Here is a 15,665-nt window from a genome sequence, read left to right on the forward strand (position 1 = left end):
ATTCATATAGAGTGTTGCGCTTCTAAAGACAGCAAGGTTTCGTCAAACAGACTATAGCCTAGTTAATTTAATCATCAACAGGTTTATACTACCTCTCCTTTCATAGTCACCTGCCATCAATTTCCGTTTTAATCAATAATTAAAACCGGTTTTATGTCTTCCCTTGATTAAATACTGTTTATTTATCAATTTTACTATTGTAACATAGCCTTATTTGCAGTTTATACACTTAATTTCTCACACCCTTCTAATTCATCTACTGCTTGTATATTCTTGTCTCTTCAAAATACTGTTAATTAACCTGAAGTTGAATTACAAAGAATTTCCTAAATTCATCTCCTTTTGTCTTTTGGATTTTATTGTGGGTTTATAGTTAGTCATGTGGGTGGGGAATCCCCTTTCAAAGCGAGGTTTGGGCTCTGGCGTCATAGTAAAAATGGGCATCATTGGATTTATATAGTTAGTCTTTAAGTGCTTTTTTGATCTCATATTTTATGGATTTAAATGGGAATCATGTCATAGTGTACCAATCAGCAGGCAGCAAGTCCACGGATGATCATTGTCACAATGACGTCAGAGCCTAAGCTCCTTGGAAAAAAGTAACCGAATAAGGAATAAGTAACCGAATAAGTAACAGGACTTTTGAATAAGGAATGGGTTATATTTTGTGTTTTTATTGGTATATTTAACAATTTAGGGTGTCATCTAGATGAAGAGGGGGTGCTAGTATGATGAAACAGGTATTTTAGCATCAAAATCATAAAAAAACATAAAAAAGTTGAATAAGTAACCGAATAAGGAATAAGTAACCGAATAAGGAATAAGTAACCGAATAAGGAATAAGTAACCGAATAAGTAACAGGACTTTTGAATAAGGAATGGGTTATATTTTGTGTTTTTATTGGTATATTTAACAATTTTAGGGCGTCATCTAGATGAAGAGGGGGTGCTAGTATGATGAAACAGGTATTCTAGCATCAAAATCATAAAAAAACATAAAAAAGTTGAATAAGTAACCGAATAAGGAATAAGTAACCGAATAAGTAACAGGACTTTTGAATAAGGAATGGGTTATATTTTGTGTTTTTATTGGTATATTTAACAATTTTAGGGTGTCATCTAGATGAAGAGGGGGTGCTAGTATGATGAAACAGGTATTCTAGCATCAAAATCATAAAAAAACATAAAAAAGTTGAATAAGTAACCGAATAAGGAATAAGTAACCGAATAAGGAATAAGTAACCGAATAAGTAACAGGACTTTTGAATAAGGAATGGGTTATATTTTGTGTTTTTGGTGGTATATTTAACAATTTTAGGGTGTCATCTAGATGAAGAGGGGGTGCTAGTATGATGAAACAGGTATTCTAGCATCAAAATCATAAAACAACATAAAAAAGTTGAATAAGTAACCGAATAAGGAATAAGTAACCGAATAAGTAACAGGACTTTTGAATAAGGAATGGGTTATATTTTGTTTTTAGTGGTATATTTAACAATTTTAGGGTGTCATCTAGATGAAGAGGGGGTGCTAGTATGATGAAACAGGTATTTTAGCATCAAAATCATAAAAAAACATAAAAAAGTTGAATAAGTAACCGAATAAGGAACCGGGAATAAGTAACCAACTTCACATTTGAATAAGTAACCGAATAAGGAATAAGGAACCAGGAATCAACTTCACAGGGGTTAATGTACGGTAGAATAGAAGGCAGCTTGAATTCAATGTATGGCGCAGGTAAACATAGTTTGTTAACAAACACAAACAATTTCTTATATTACGAAGCGTCATCCTGTCATCCATTAGCACGCCAAGCTAGTGGGAAGTACAATGTATTAATGTAGAGATGAAATAAGTACATTGGTCGATAATGCTTCAAAAGCAGGTTCAGGAGAGTAGTTTTGAACGGTTAGTTTTGGATGTTATTTAAACCACCACGCTCTGATGAACACCACTCAGCTGTTCCACACGCAACCATATGCACGTGCGCAATGACGCAGAAAATGGCCTTTAATTAAGTGGAGAGGGAGAAATTTCCCATGTAGGTGTAGTCAATGTACCTGCAACACAGTCAACTCCACGAAGATTTCTAAACTATACAGCTGTAGATATGTTCTTGAAGCCGAATAAACCATACACGTTTCACATAAAAATTAATTCACTTATTAAAAAAAATAATAAATGATGGATGGTAGAAATAAACAGAAATACAGTAGTGTTCTGTACACGACTGTGATTTGGTGGCTTGCCTTAATTGTGCCTTGTTTAACGCGAAATGCGTGGCAAGTACTGGCAATGCACTAACGGCATACCATGTGGATCAAGCATTTATATAATAATAATAATAATAATAATAATAGTAATAATAATAATAATAATAATAAATTTAAATTGTTTTTAATGATATCAACATTCTTCAGTCATGATTCCCAGTAGATATACACACATTTGATTTAGCTGTTTCGTTTGTGCACTCTGTTAGACTTGGTCAAAACTGAATTATCTGAATAGGTGAAGATAAACAGGGTGGGTTTGATAATATCATTATAAACTTGGAACAGAGTCACAACTATCGCATCTGTTCTCATGTATAAATATATTCCAACAGTAAAAGTGTCATCCCTACCGCAATTATGGTACAATTATGTTAGCACTAAGTATGCAATATATATAAAAGTCGATCGCAGGCCATGTTGTCGAGATGAAGGTTACGAGTTCTATATGACATTATGATTAATGATGCCATGACAGTGAAGATAAACAGATATTCGCAGTCGAATGCATTTCGTATGAAGTAAGACGTCATAAATTTAATACACGTTATATGTAATTTCTATTCCCACAGTTTTGCCATTTTGCTTATCAGGGATATATTTTAGTGTAACATAAAGAAAGGACCTCCCCAATTGTCTGAGAAGGAAAGTGTTCAATGCATCCGTATTGCCAGCTACATGTACTTACATGGGGCAGAGACGTGTCCATGGAACAAAAGCTACAAGTAGTAGAGAGAAAGACGTAAATATATATGTTGAACACCAAACCAAGATATAGAAATGTCAGTTGATAAGAGAACAGACCAAGGTGAAGAATGTGCTGATAACAATCAAAGAAATGGAATGGAAATGGACAGGGCATGTCCGTAGAACTAAGGATGACATATGGACAGTAAGGCGGGCAGAATGGACACCAACATATGGAGATAGGAAACAAGGAAAGTCACTCAGGAGAAGGAAAGATGAGTTAGACGAGTACTGAAAAATGGAAGTCCAAAACTCAAGACAGAATGCAATGGTAGAAGGATGCTGAGTCCTATGTTCAGCAGTGGAGCACTTTAGGCTCTGAATGATGACGATGATGATGATCATGATGATGAAAGAAAGTCATGCCATTTTATTTGACTCTTATGTCGTTTGAAGTATGACACTGCCATTGGCTAACTTTCACATAGTCTGTACCATCAAATAAAATTTCAGAAGAACAGCGTTCTTTTATGGCAAACTTTAAAGTGCTTTGTAACTACAGTACCAGTGTTTCTGTATTATTTTCAGAAGAATAACTTCCTTTGATGTCTAACTTTAGAGTGCTTATTAGCAACCTACCAGCACATTTTCTCCCAGCCAAAGTATTGATTGCACATGTATACTGCTGTACATATATACTAGAATGAGTGGAGTTTCTAATATGCTCTTCTTATTTTCACAATACAGCTGTTTAGGGTGAAATAAAAATCGTGCAAGAAGGTCTAAATATTCTATTATACTTTGCTCAACGTATGGAGAATAACATTTAAATCAGTTTACTTTAAAGATGTGTGTGTTATGGATTGTTATACGACATAGATTTGTAATACTACGATATCAGCTATATATATATATATATATATATATATATATATATATATATATATATATATATATATATACTTTGCTATACATATATTTTTTCTATATATATATATATATATATATATATATATATATATATATATATATATATATCAAGTCAAAATGTTTCTATAAAATGTTTTTTCTCCGTAAAACATCTGTTCTTCATGGAATAATTGAGGCACTAGAGAGTGACGCATTGTGACGTCACTACACATACGTCCTTCCTGGTGACATACACACAGTACACACACACACACACACACACACACACACACACACGGGTATTTTCCGGTTATACTGCCGCATTGACAAATCTAGCATAGGAAGTGGTTGTTAACCGCAAGCTACAAATGCATCAGATATAATTAGCTGTTCTGATTCCATCAAGAGTTTAGCAGCTGGTTCGAGATAGCTGAATAAGCGAGTGAACCGTTTACGATAGCAGATATGGAACAAAAAGACCCGGATGATTCCAAACAGTTTCTTTGATGTGAGCTTTTGAAGTGCTTGGTATCTACCTGTAGGTTTTGCAGTCTTGCAACTTAGAAAGCAGTATATAAATGATTCGTCCTTCCAAAAGTGTCATATAGATCTGAAACATCCATCAGTGATCATTCGACTCGAGAAACGCTTACAGAACAAGAAGTTCCATTTAATTTGTTTGCCTTACTGGAGCCCGGTAAGTTTTCATTCTTGAATTTGTAATTTAAAATGTACTAGTGCGTTTTTTTTCTTCTGGTCAGTAATAGAGGCTATGCGTTAGATATTGTGATATCTCTAGCTAGTGTCTGTCCTTTCTCCGCCATATTCGAATCAGAATACAGAGTCTAGATATCCATATGCAAATAACCCAAATACATTAATTTCCCTGAAAATTGTGGGCAGTATCTCCGGAAACCATTACATATCATAAACTGCTGAACAACATATTTGCAAATAACTGTGCCTTGATTTAAGCTTAATCAATCTGCCCTGAGTTCTTTGTTCCTACCAGTTTGCGTTCAGGCAATCAATTTGCAACCTAAATATCAAGGACTAATTTAGTCATAGATGTTCTAAGTCTTAGGTTAACCTTTTCCATTTACATTTTTGGTTATTGAGTATAAATATATAAATATAATTGCAGTGTTTAAGATGTAAGATATAATGAATTATATGTCAAGTAAGTATAGCTTGAAATGATAATGAAATTAGATTTAAACACTTTTTATTAATTTTGAAGTGTCATCTATTAACTAGCATACCGTGTGTATTTCATCGTTTAAGTGGATGTGATTTGTTAACCAGATGTGCTACAAGGAATGTGTGTGCTTCTGTCGTAAAACGGAGAATATATTGCCATTTATAGTATACCAAAAACTGAAACCAAAACTCAGAAGGTTGTCATATATTAATGGTACAGTACCAAGTACAGTACCAAGTTCTTATTTCTTTATTAATGTATTTCAATATAAATATTTAATACATTATTCTTCAGGAATTCAGAAGATGGCCGGTTATCTTGGTATTCTACTGATTGCAGTCATTTTGACGGGCAGTGTTCTGAGGGAAACCCAAGCGGTTTGCTGCCATCCCATTTTAAACGGAGGAGGGTACTGCAAGGATTGTACAAAAGTAAGATATGCCGTTTTGATTTAGTTTATAATAAAGCAAAATGCAAAGTGGATAGATTTACACAAGAAGAGAATGATTTTAATATGATTTGCTTTCTCCATACTGACATGGCGAGATAAGAAATACAGAATAGCACTCCTGTGTCTCTTCTACGGTGGATCAATATTTTTATCTGGTTTGATACCAGCTCGGTTTCAAAGCCTCCGTGACTTCTTAGGGACCATTCAGATTGACAAGAGCCGAGTTCTAGTAAGGCCGCGATCTAAATATGGCGGACATACATGACAGGAAGACCGCTTAATCCTGTAATGGTCTCTGGGGAGGCGTCTGAGAGTCGGAGAGACCATCTGAATGGTCCCTTAAAAAGTGATATATCTCAAAAAGAACACGTATATCATGATAAAGGAAGTAGTCGGAGAATGCCGTAAAATCTGTTCTGGGTTTACAAGGTACCACCACCTAAAGAGGTCGCCAGCTTTCCACACCTTTTACAAAATAATGTTTGAGGAAAAAGGTGTATCAGATGGATACATTTTCTGACAAAAGCAAATCATCGTATTTTCCCTAGGATAACATTAGGTTTGCCTTGATACCTCTCATTCAACACCAAAATACAGGACATACGCGTAATACGCGTACGCAACGACGTAATGGAGTGTTTCATTATCTCCTATAAAATGACTTGGCGGTGATACAGGCCTGTTCATGACTGATGTGGCCTTTAATTGAGATGCGCAAAAGATTATTTTATTTCAATTGCCAGGATCTTTTCTGCGCTAATCTGCCATCTACCTTTTATTTTGCCCTTTCATCTAACATATTTCTTTGTTTATCTTGTTGTTTTCATGGTGTACTAAAAAACTGATAACGTTTGTCTCCAATTACTATTAAATCAGATTGGGAAATATCCCATGCCTTCAAAGTCACTTAACCGTGTGTATATATATATATATATATATATATATATATATATATATATATATATATATATATATATATATATATATATCGGAAATTGAGGGTGATTGAATATGTATACCTTACATTTCAGAAAGCTCCATATTGTTCAGACGGGGAATGTAATTCATTCGGCTGTAATTGCAAGGGTGGCTGTCGAAAAGACTGCGGCTATCGAATCCAACATTACACGTATTTGACCGTTTGTTTCCAATACTGATTTAAATGAGCATTTCTTCATTACTCTTGCCCTAAATGTTCAATATTGTTTAAATATAAAATCAAAAAGTTTTTGACAGTATCCAAAAAATCAAATTATATACATTTTGTAGAATTCCTACCACTGTCATGCCCAAATATATTTGATGTTCGCTAACGATGTCAAGGTTTAAAATCGACAGACATTCACTTTTTTACTTCTCATGCAGGCAGACTTCTCTTAAACTGTTTAAAAGAAAGTATTGTAGATTAAGCGTCCCCGGAGGGTTTGTGGGCACCTAGTAAACGTGTTATAGGGATAAATCCTAAATAGATGTTAATTGACATTCGGGTGCCCCTCTTTGTACAGCATTAGTATCGTGCAGTTTCGCATCCTAACCTTATCTGTTTTTCATTAATAATATCCAAATAAGAGATGTTATGTTAAAATTTCAGCAAGATGTTTAATGATGGTTTTATTGGATGGGTTACTCAATGCTATTGCACTAATGGAAGATCCGTGGAAGATGTTCACAGAACTTAAGATGTTGATGCAGCGGGTAAGGAATAAAAGAAGCAGTGTGTTTTTATTTCATTGAATTGCTGTATATGGGGATGAACTGGGTGACTAAAACACGTTACTTATTTCAAAGTTCAAAATTATCGACAGTTTTGAAGACATTCTAGAAAAATTATGTTTTTGATAAATGCTTGGAATTTCATGAGTGTATCTGTCTTAATTTTGGCATTTTTGACACCTAGCTGTCAATCAAATTTTTTCTTTGATGAAAATATCAGAACACTTGGAATGTCCAGGGTTAACAAATAGTAAAGCATCAAAAACCTACGCAAAATTTGAATTCAAAATCTTTTGAGCTGTAAGGGTTAATAAACTTAGAAAGAAGTTTTTTTTTCTTTTTTAGCCACCCAGTATTCTGGAATACATATCTCTGGATACCATTACCAAATAGAGAGAATGACATCACAATAATTATACCAATAAAATCATCTAAACTTGGCTTCTTCCATTTATATTTATATCTACATCTTGAATGTATGTATCTTTATTCTCAAAGTTCTGAGTGTACATTTTTCATTTTTTGTTTGTTTTTGTTTTTAGATATGGTAATAAACCACAGGGTTAATTGCTATTGGGATGCGAAGAATGGGCTGAGAGAGAGAGAGAGAGAGAGAGAGAGAGGAGGAATGCATTCAGATGTGTCTGATTTAATATTGATGTTGAAATGAGAAAAACCCTCATTCTTTAATTAAACGGGATTGCAAAACATGTGTGTTGATGTCTCTATTCAAATAATAATAATAATATTTTCACATTCACGTTACTGTATGCACACAAAGAAATAATAAATTAAAACGCTTGAGGGGAAGACCCCCTCGCCCCCCTCCCCACACTGGGAAAAACACGGCCATAAAACCTGAAATCATGCCGTATGGTAAATATAACTGCAATAATGTACCACCGCCCCGTTTCAAATTAAATTTAAAGGGTGACATTTTAAAAAGGCAGAGTTTTGTGTAGTTTCAAATGAAACATTTTAAAAACAATTGTGAATTCTACTCATTTTCTTCTCGCCCTCGTTTACTCCAACATTTGAGCTCACAAGCTTGTTACAGCAATAACTTCTTTAGAACAAACTCTGAAGAGAGACAGGCCTATCCAACTATTAGACTAGGCACCGAATGATCCCGAATTCACCGGCAGATCAGACCACTACACTACCCGTTTTCAAGGCGTGCGTCAGTACGCATTTCACAGTATCATACCCCGGAACAAATTTTGAGAATAGATGCACTTCTTTCCAACCCCGCTGAGAATCATCACTATCACATCGCGATCATTTGTTGCATTCAGCTCAACAGTATATCAGACATACACCACGTGTTCTGATATCTCATTCAAAAATATTAAAATGGTCCAATTGAATAGTTTAATAAATAATATTCAAGTTAAAGCCATTTGAGGGATGAAAAATACATGTAACTGAATATTTATACTATTACAGAGTTCTGAACTCATAAATAAGACGTTAATAAGACTTACTGGTGCAATGGATTCCGTCCACTACGTAACCATCTTTGCAAACACAATCTTCGTTGCAAGCATAATTGAAAGGAAACAATACCTGCGTCAGCTTATGAATGCACACGGCGTTCTCCCCACACTTTCCTGCAAACAAGTTAAAGAGAGAGAGAAGATAGAAGTTGGCGAATTACCTCGGATTTTAATTTTCTCGTGTTTACAACACAAATACAGACACCAAGAGTAGCAGTAAATGATTTATTCTGCCATTGCCAAATTAGGAGAACCACTGTCTTAAATCCAATTACTGATAAAAATACAGTGGTAAAATTTATGGTTTTCATTATGATCGCTCACGCGCCATTTGATTGGGATCTATAGCCACCACAATAGGCGCAAACATTCGCTGATGTTAAAGAAATGTAGGTCCGCCTGGAATCGAGGTCCTACCCGTGTACGCACCACCGTTTTTTAAACCCCCTTTACACCGGATGGCGTATTGCGAATAGCTATATCACATAGAGGCTACAGTGTATTATATGGGGCGAGTATTGGCGAGTTATGGAATCGAGATGCTTGAGGTCGGTCCCAGTGTGCGATGCTTTCGAGTTATGGTCCCCAGGTCGACGTTGGATGCTCACAGGAAGCCCGACGTTGCTGTGATAGGAAAGGAGACCATTATGCGACATCGCTTTCAAGTGGGGTCTGCCATATTTGTTCCACGGACCAGTTAGACTGAGGATCATCTGTTTTGAATGCAATGTTATTGATTGAACTAGGGTGCTAACACTGGTATGAGAAAAGTACAGGGTTTTTAACGTATTTTAGATAATTATGAAAATAATATTCATGGTTTAAATAATGGGGATTTCGAATAGCGAGGCAGTGAGGTGTGTTAAAGTCGTAGGCCACTCATCAGTATTTGCATAGCAAATGCGTTCTAAAATTAGTGAATTAACATCCCTTCATCACTTCGTATATTTTAACCATATTATATCACTGTAAGTAATATTATACCTATCTGTAGCATTAGCATTAGACTTACAGCATTTTTTCAGTAACATACAATATAAGCAACATTTACATAAAGACGCGGGCACACTGCTAATGGATGAATGTTATTAAATGAAACATAGCTGCTATTGCAGATTATCATATCATAGTATGCGCTTGTCATCATATTTTTATCATATGTTGCTTCTTCATCACTTAAACTCTTGTACACGTTGTACTTTTTTAAGTTTTTATCTGCACAACCTTAAAACAAAGCGGCTGTCAGATATGCAGTTTAAACATACAGTGTTGTACCTTACCTGTTCTACACTAAAGAGAACATAGGCATGCTGAACCAATAAATGTACTAGCTTCATCAATGCATTCCCCACCATTAAGACAAGGGTCAGTTATGCACGCGGCTGAAACAACAGACCAAATATCAATTACATTTGATCCATGTGGTTTAAGTGTACATAGTAGACATTATATGCACTTTGAATATGCTAAATTCATATTTAACCCTAGATACATGTTTTTACATTGTCGCAGCCTGTATGCATGCACCGAGTCTGTGCACCTCTTTGAAATCATATCGCAACTAATTAAATCCCAGGCACGTACGTCATGTTCACCGTAGGCTGGGGGAATTTATAATTCCATTATCCATTTATATTTCAGTTGACTATTTATTCATTTTATATTATTACTTCTTTTGTGTGTGGGGGGGGGGGGGTAATAATCTCGACGATGACCCAGGTGATAATGGAGAAATACCTGGCCTTTTTTGCTTCCATTCCCGCACCCCAATGTGAAAACAGGAAACGAATAACAACTATGATCTAAATAGTCAATTGCTTTTTACTTACCGAAAGCATAAGTTGAATAAGGACAAAAGACGTCACTTGCCATGAATCCAAAAACAAGGGTGGAGAAGAACAGAAATACTTCCATGCTAAAAACAAAAGTTCAGCCGTGAAAATTATTTATTACGAATTGTCTGTGTGATGGTATGCTCGTCCACTTTGTTGCTTCTCGTCTCAGACAATATTCACGATATCAGAGTCACGTATCCATACCTTCTGTCTGACATATACCGGAAGAAAATAATATTTCTGCCCTCAATGTGCAGATACCGATGTGCAGTTAGATCTTTACCATAAATAAAGGGAGACGCGCACTGATTAAATCATTTTCCTTTAGAGTAGATAAAAACTTACCTCGTTTTTACAAACTGAAATTAACTCGGATAATGAGACTTCTGAGAGTAAGTCTGTCTTACTTTACGCAATGCCAGTACGTGTCAAGCCACCTCCTATACGTGATATACGTGTCACACGACAAACAAACCAATAACGGTCGTGAAGAAGCTTTTGGTCTTAACTAAAACAGAGGAAACGAGTTTCTTCCATCCTCGGTCTAAATATCATTCTCTGAGTTCCCCTGTGTGTATGTAAGATGCCGAGTGTCGCTAGTAGTGTTGAATATATATCCGAAGTCAACATTACAGAATACGCCTTCTAAGCTCTCGTAATTTCAGAACATCATCAATTTATGCACTGAATATACCGCATGAAACGATAATGGATACCACTATAACGCTTATGAAAATATAAAATTGGTAATACAAATGGAAAATGTGCTTGTTTACTTCTCTTGTACTGGCCCAGGATTATTCTGGATTAGATACTTAGTAATCTGAAATTAAATCATTATGTTATCAAAACTGTGTAGCGTGTTCTAACTATTTCAGATACGTCAAATGGCGTAGGTGCGTGAACTATGTCAAAGTGACCAAGGAAAATATAAGTTTACTGTAAGATATGACACACTTATTGCCCAGTGAGAGAGCATTGGAACATGAAGAGAAGCCACGGAAGTACGGCCGCTAAACGTTGACGTTTCCATGTTGTTCCAAAGACGCGTCGTTTTAAAATTACACACAAGGGAATTTTTCATAACATTCTGTGGTAAAAGTCCAATCAGAGGACTGGAGTTCACTTTGACCTCAGGTCAACTAACAGTTTCTGGTAAAAGCGCACGATCACATGACAAATAGTAACACAATAGTAATATTCAGAATAGTACATGTAACTGGCCAATCAGAGGCCTACAATTTTACATTACCTCTGTTCTGAAATGACTTCAGGGTGTACATATGTAGATCTAGATATCATTGGCAGGTTTTGGGGGTGTCATGCTGTTCTGACCACTCCTCTTCGGTTCCCAAAATAAAAGTAGAATTTTGACTAGCTGAATCAAAGTTCTAAACCCAAACGAATGGCACCGTGCGCCCTCCAAAACACCGGTTTTTCCGGGCCCCGAACCCCACGCCCAGGGAAGCGAGGGTCGGCTTCACGTCCGAGGCATGTGATTCCTAAAAAAACGGCTCCTTTTTTCAAATAATCCTGTAATCCCCCCTGTATTTGGAAGGTCTTGTTATTCCGAAACTCAAAGTTGTCTTTCTGCGTACATATACATATTGCTTAACAGCTATAATAAAACAAATAGTGCACAGCCCTTCGTATCGGGATCCCAACCTTCTTCACTGAACACTGCCGTGTAAATTCAATTCAGGACGGTGCACTGTTTGTAGTTATTATAAAGTTAATAATTTTAATTTTAATTAATTTTAAGTAATTTTAATTTTAAGTTTATAATAACTACAAACAGTGCACCGTGACAGTGACAGTTTTTATAAACTTAATAATTTTAGTCAAAAACAGTTCATTTGACTTTTGTTCAGTCCACTAGCCGGGGTTTTAAACTGAAAGTTATTTCAGAATCTTAGACCCCATTCCCAGAGATTTTAGATCGATCTATTCCTGGGGAGTCTCACTAGATTACTGACAGCTTAGCCAGCTTAAGCGTCTGTCCCTCCTACTAAAAGTTGTAAGGGGGTAATTAACTATGGTGCGCGCTTGGCTGACTGCAATTTAGCGTGAACCCCCAGGGAGTTAGGTCGATCTAAATTTTAATCTCTGAATCGATCTAAATCTCTGGGAATGCACCCTTATATGAGATTTTAATCCGTAACATTTCAACCGAATGCTTCATAAAGTATCGGCATTATTATTATCATCATTATTTTCATAATTATTTTGTTGTTTTTACGCTTTTTTTATTCAGACAGTGTTTGTAACCACCATCCTATTTCAATACTTAAGTGCATCTTCTCAACTTCTATACGCAGGCTAGGGACATGTATTCTACCATAACCTCAAAGTGAGTTACTTTCATTATGGGATGGAACCAAACCATCCTTATTGCCAAACCAGCCTTATTGTCCAAAATGATTTCAAATCAGATCGACTAAATTACTATACCCCAGTGCTCGTTGGGGATTCTTATTACTTCCCAAAATAAAAGTTAAGCCTTAAGTTTATTATCACATGCGTGATAAGAGGAAAAGTATTGCGATTCAACAACGCCTCGGACGTCATAATTCATTATCGACACAAGTGATCTCCTTAATTAATATCAAGGTGCTAAGTAGGATGTCAAGTAGAGGGTCCTAGACTCTCAGTCTGGGAAACAACGTCTCTGCTTGATTCCGTGACAGAAACAGCAAACAAGTTTTCGATAAAGAATAAGAATACAAAGAAGATGAAATAAAGACAATTAAAATACAAATGGAAACTGTAAGCCGTACAGGATACGTTTTTAAATGTGCATGTACACTGTAAAAAACAGTGTCTGGCATTTAAATACATAAAACATACGTTAAGCACCTATGCGCATTTAGAAATATGTGTAAAAGCTAAACATGTATAGCTTTTCAAGTGTTTCACAGAAGAAAATGCTAGACACGTTGGCAGTGTTACACGTTTAGCTATGTGTTGAGCTTCACCGGTATATGAATCTATAATAAGTCTATCACAAGCTAAGCACATTGGCTAAGCTCGTGAGACTGCTAAACATATGGAGCTGCTTTCAGTGTGGAATTCCTAAACGCGTGGAGCTGCTGAACAATACCCTCTACCAGGGCTGCAGTTATTGTGGACATTTTTTGCTGAGGCGACATCAGACCAAAATGGCTTTCTATTTATCTAGAGACACAATTGTGAATATCTGTGAAAATCAATCTGTGTCCCTGGTAGAGGGTAGCTGAACAACACGTTTAGCTTTTCAAGCTTCTTTCAGAAGAAATAAAAAATGTTTAACATGCTTAGAAGTGTTGCACTTTTAGCTAAGTGATTAGTTTCACCAGTCCCATAAGTTTATTAAAAGGCTCAACAAATTGGCTTAACACTTCCTCTTTATTAAAAGGCTCAACAATTTGGCTTAACACTTCCTCTTGTAAACGTGTGGAGCTGTTGAAGGGGTAGAGCGGCCTGCTCGAATGCTTGGTGTCCTTCCTTGCAGTAACGTGTGCTTATATGAAATAGGCCTTTTAAAGATGCATACAAAGTCATTTTTGCCACAAAAACCAACCAAATGCCACCATATAGTTTCAAACAGTACAATTAAGAAAAATGCCAGAAGGCATTGTTTAATATTACCCGAAAAATGATTTTTGAATGGATTTTTCTGCTAGCTTACTATCCTGTATATACATGGGGCAGAAAAGCAGGTCACATTAGTAGGTTAAATTTCTAACCAAAAATTTAAAGAGCAGTCTAAAGCTCTTTTATTGCTGATCGAGTGATTTATTCAGTTTGTCCCTTGGCCCTTGGTCGTATTTATTTGAGCCGTATAAGAATCTAGTAGAATTGGTTTATATGTGTTACTGGCAACCCACTCTAGACCGATGCTTTAAGTAATAATCCAAATAACAAATAACGTTTTTTACGACGTTATCAGATGGTTACATGCTGGTAATGGTATAGAAGAACATTATGGTAACGTTATGGGTGTTTTTAACTCCATGCAAAATGATGTATAATAACGTTATAATTTGTAGAAAGATCCGAAGACCGTTTCTACAAAATTTTATAATATCGTTATTTTGTGGAGTTTTATCAGCGTTTTTATAACATTCTGGAAAAACATTATATAATTTTTTGAAAACCTTTTTATAAATAACCGAAACACGTCTTATGCTGTTTGAACTACAGTTATCGGTTAATTCCAAAATGGGCTTGAGGTTAGTCGGCGACTAGATTGTAGAATATTCGGACTATCGGTACCGAAATAACCAGCATGTGATGAAAGCTTAAATAAATTATTATAATGAATATCCCACCATCATCCTGATGTTCTATTGTTCATTACTTCCGGAAAAAATAAATAGACATCAATACCGTAACACATTTTATCAAAATATGAAAAAAAGGTGTTTTAAAATAAAAGTAATTGTTGCTTCGTGTCTTTAGTGAACTAGTGAATTTTCCTAAATACATTTTCAGAAATACATTCCAATTAACTTCCTCGAAAGGTCAGCTAGCACAAGGATGAATAAGTCTAGCTGTAAATGTGAAGGAATGAAGTCAACGAGGTTGACAGTTCACAGTACCCTGTTATAGATAGAGATAGCTATAGCAGTTAAAGGTGACCGTGACTCTCTCTGTGTGTGTGTGTGTGTGTGTGTGTGGCTAAAACAGTTGAAACCCTTAGCACCTAAAAATTAAACAAATACACCCTACGTATATTAGGCGTCAAACGCGTCACACTGCTAAACACATTCGGTCTGAAAGTGTATCATGTTATGGAGCTAAACGTGCTTAGGAGTTAAACGTGTCGAAAAAATGAGACAAAACAGGCGCTTAGAAATGTGTTTAGGAGCTAAACACTGTTTTTACAGTGCAGGTAGCAGATTGAGGACTTAATCGAGTTTCAATCACCACTGTATGTGACGTACCTGTGTATGTCAAATACAGCACATTTGTCTTTGGTTCTACTCACTTGCCAAGGTTTGAAATTAGTAACTTTCCAGTATTTCAGAATCGTGTTTCGGCTTAAAATTCGAAGCATTTTAATCGAATGTCGCAAACAGTAGCGTCATTATTATTATTTTAATTACAAAATGATTTTAC

General features: G+C 35.8%; 2 long non-coding RNA genes across 2 annotated transcripts; both read left to right on the forward strand.

Moving 5' to 3' along the window:
* Nucleotides 1-306: 306 nt before the first annotated feature.
* Nucleotides 307-1,460, forward strand: LOC147762722 (uncharacterized). The gene is made up of 3 exons (XR_015333998.1): nucleotides 307-740; nucleotides 924-966; nucleotides 1,112-1,460. It is a non-coding gene; the product is annotated as an uncharacterized LOC147762722 (long non-coding RNA).
* Nucleotides 1,461-4,409: 2,949 nt separating this feature from the next.
* On the forward strand, nucleotides 4,410-7,926 carry LOC106179216 (uncharacterized). The gene is made up of 5 exons (XR_001240023.3): nucleotides 4,410-4,566; nucleotides 5,365-5,501; nucleotides 6,553-6,650; nucleotides 7,113-7,216; nucleotides 7,777-7,926. It is a non-coding gene; the product is annotated as an uncharacterized LOC106179216 (long non-coding RNA).
* Nucleotides 7,927-15,665: the final 7,739 nt, after the last annotated feature.

This window comes from Lingula anatina, chromosome 4 (genome assembly GCF_051362555.1).
Source record: "Lingula anatina isolate TDL-2025a chromosome 4, LinAna3.0, whole genome shotgun sequence".
Classification (NCBI taxonomy): domain Eukaryota; kingdom Metazoa; phylum Brachiopoda; class Lingulata; order Lingulida; family Lingulidae; genus Lingula; species Lingula anatina.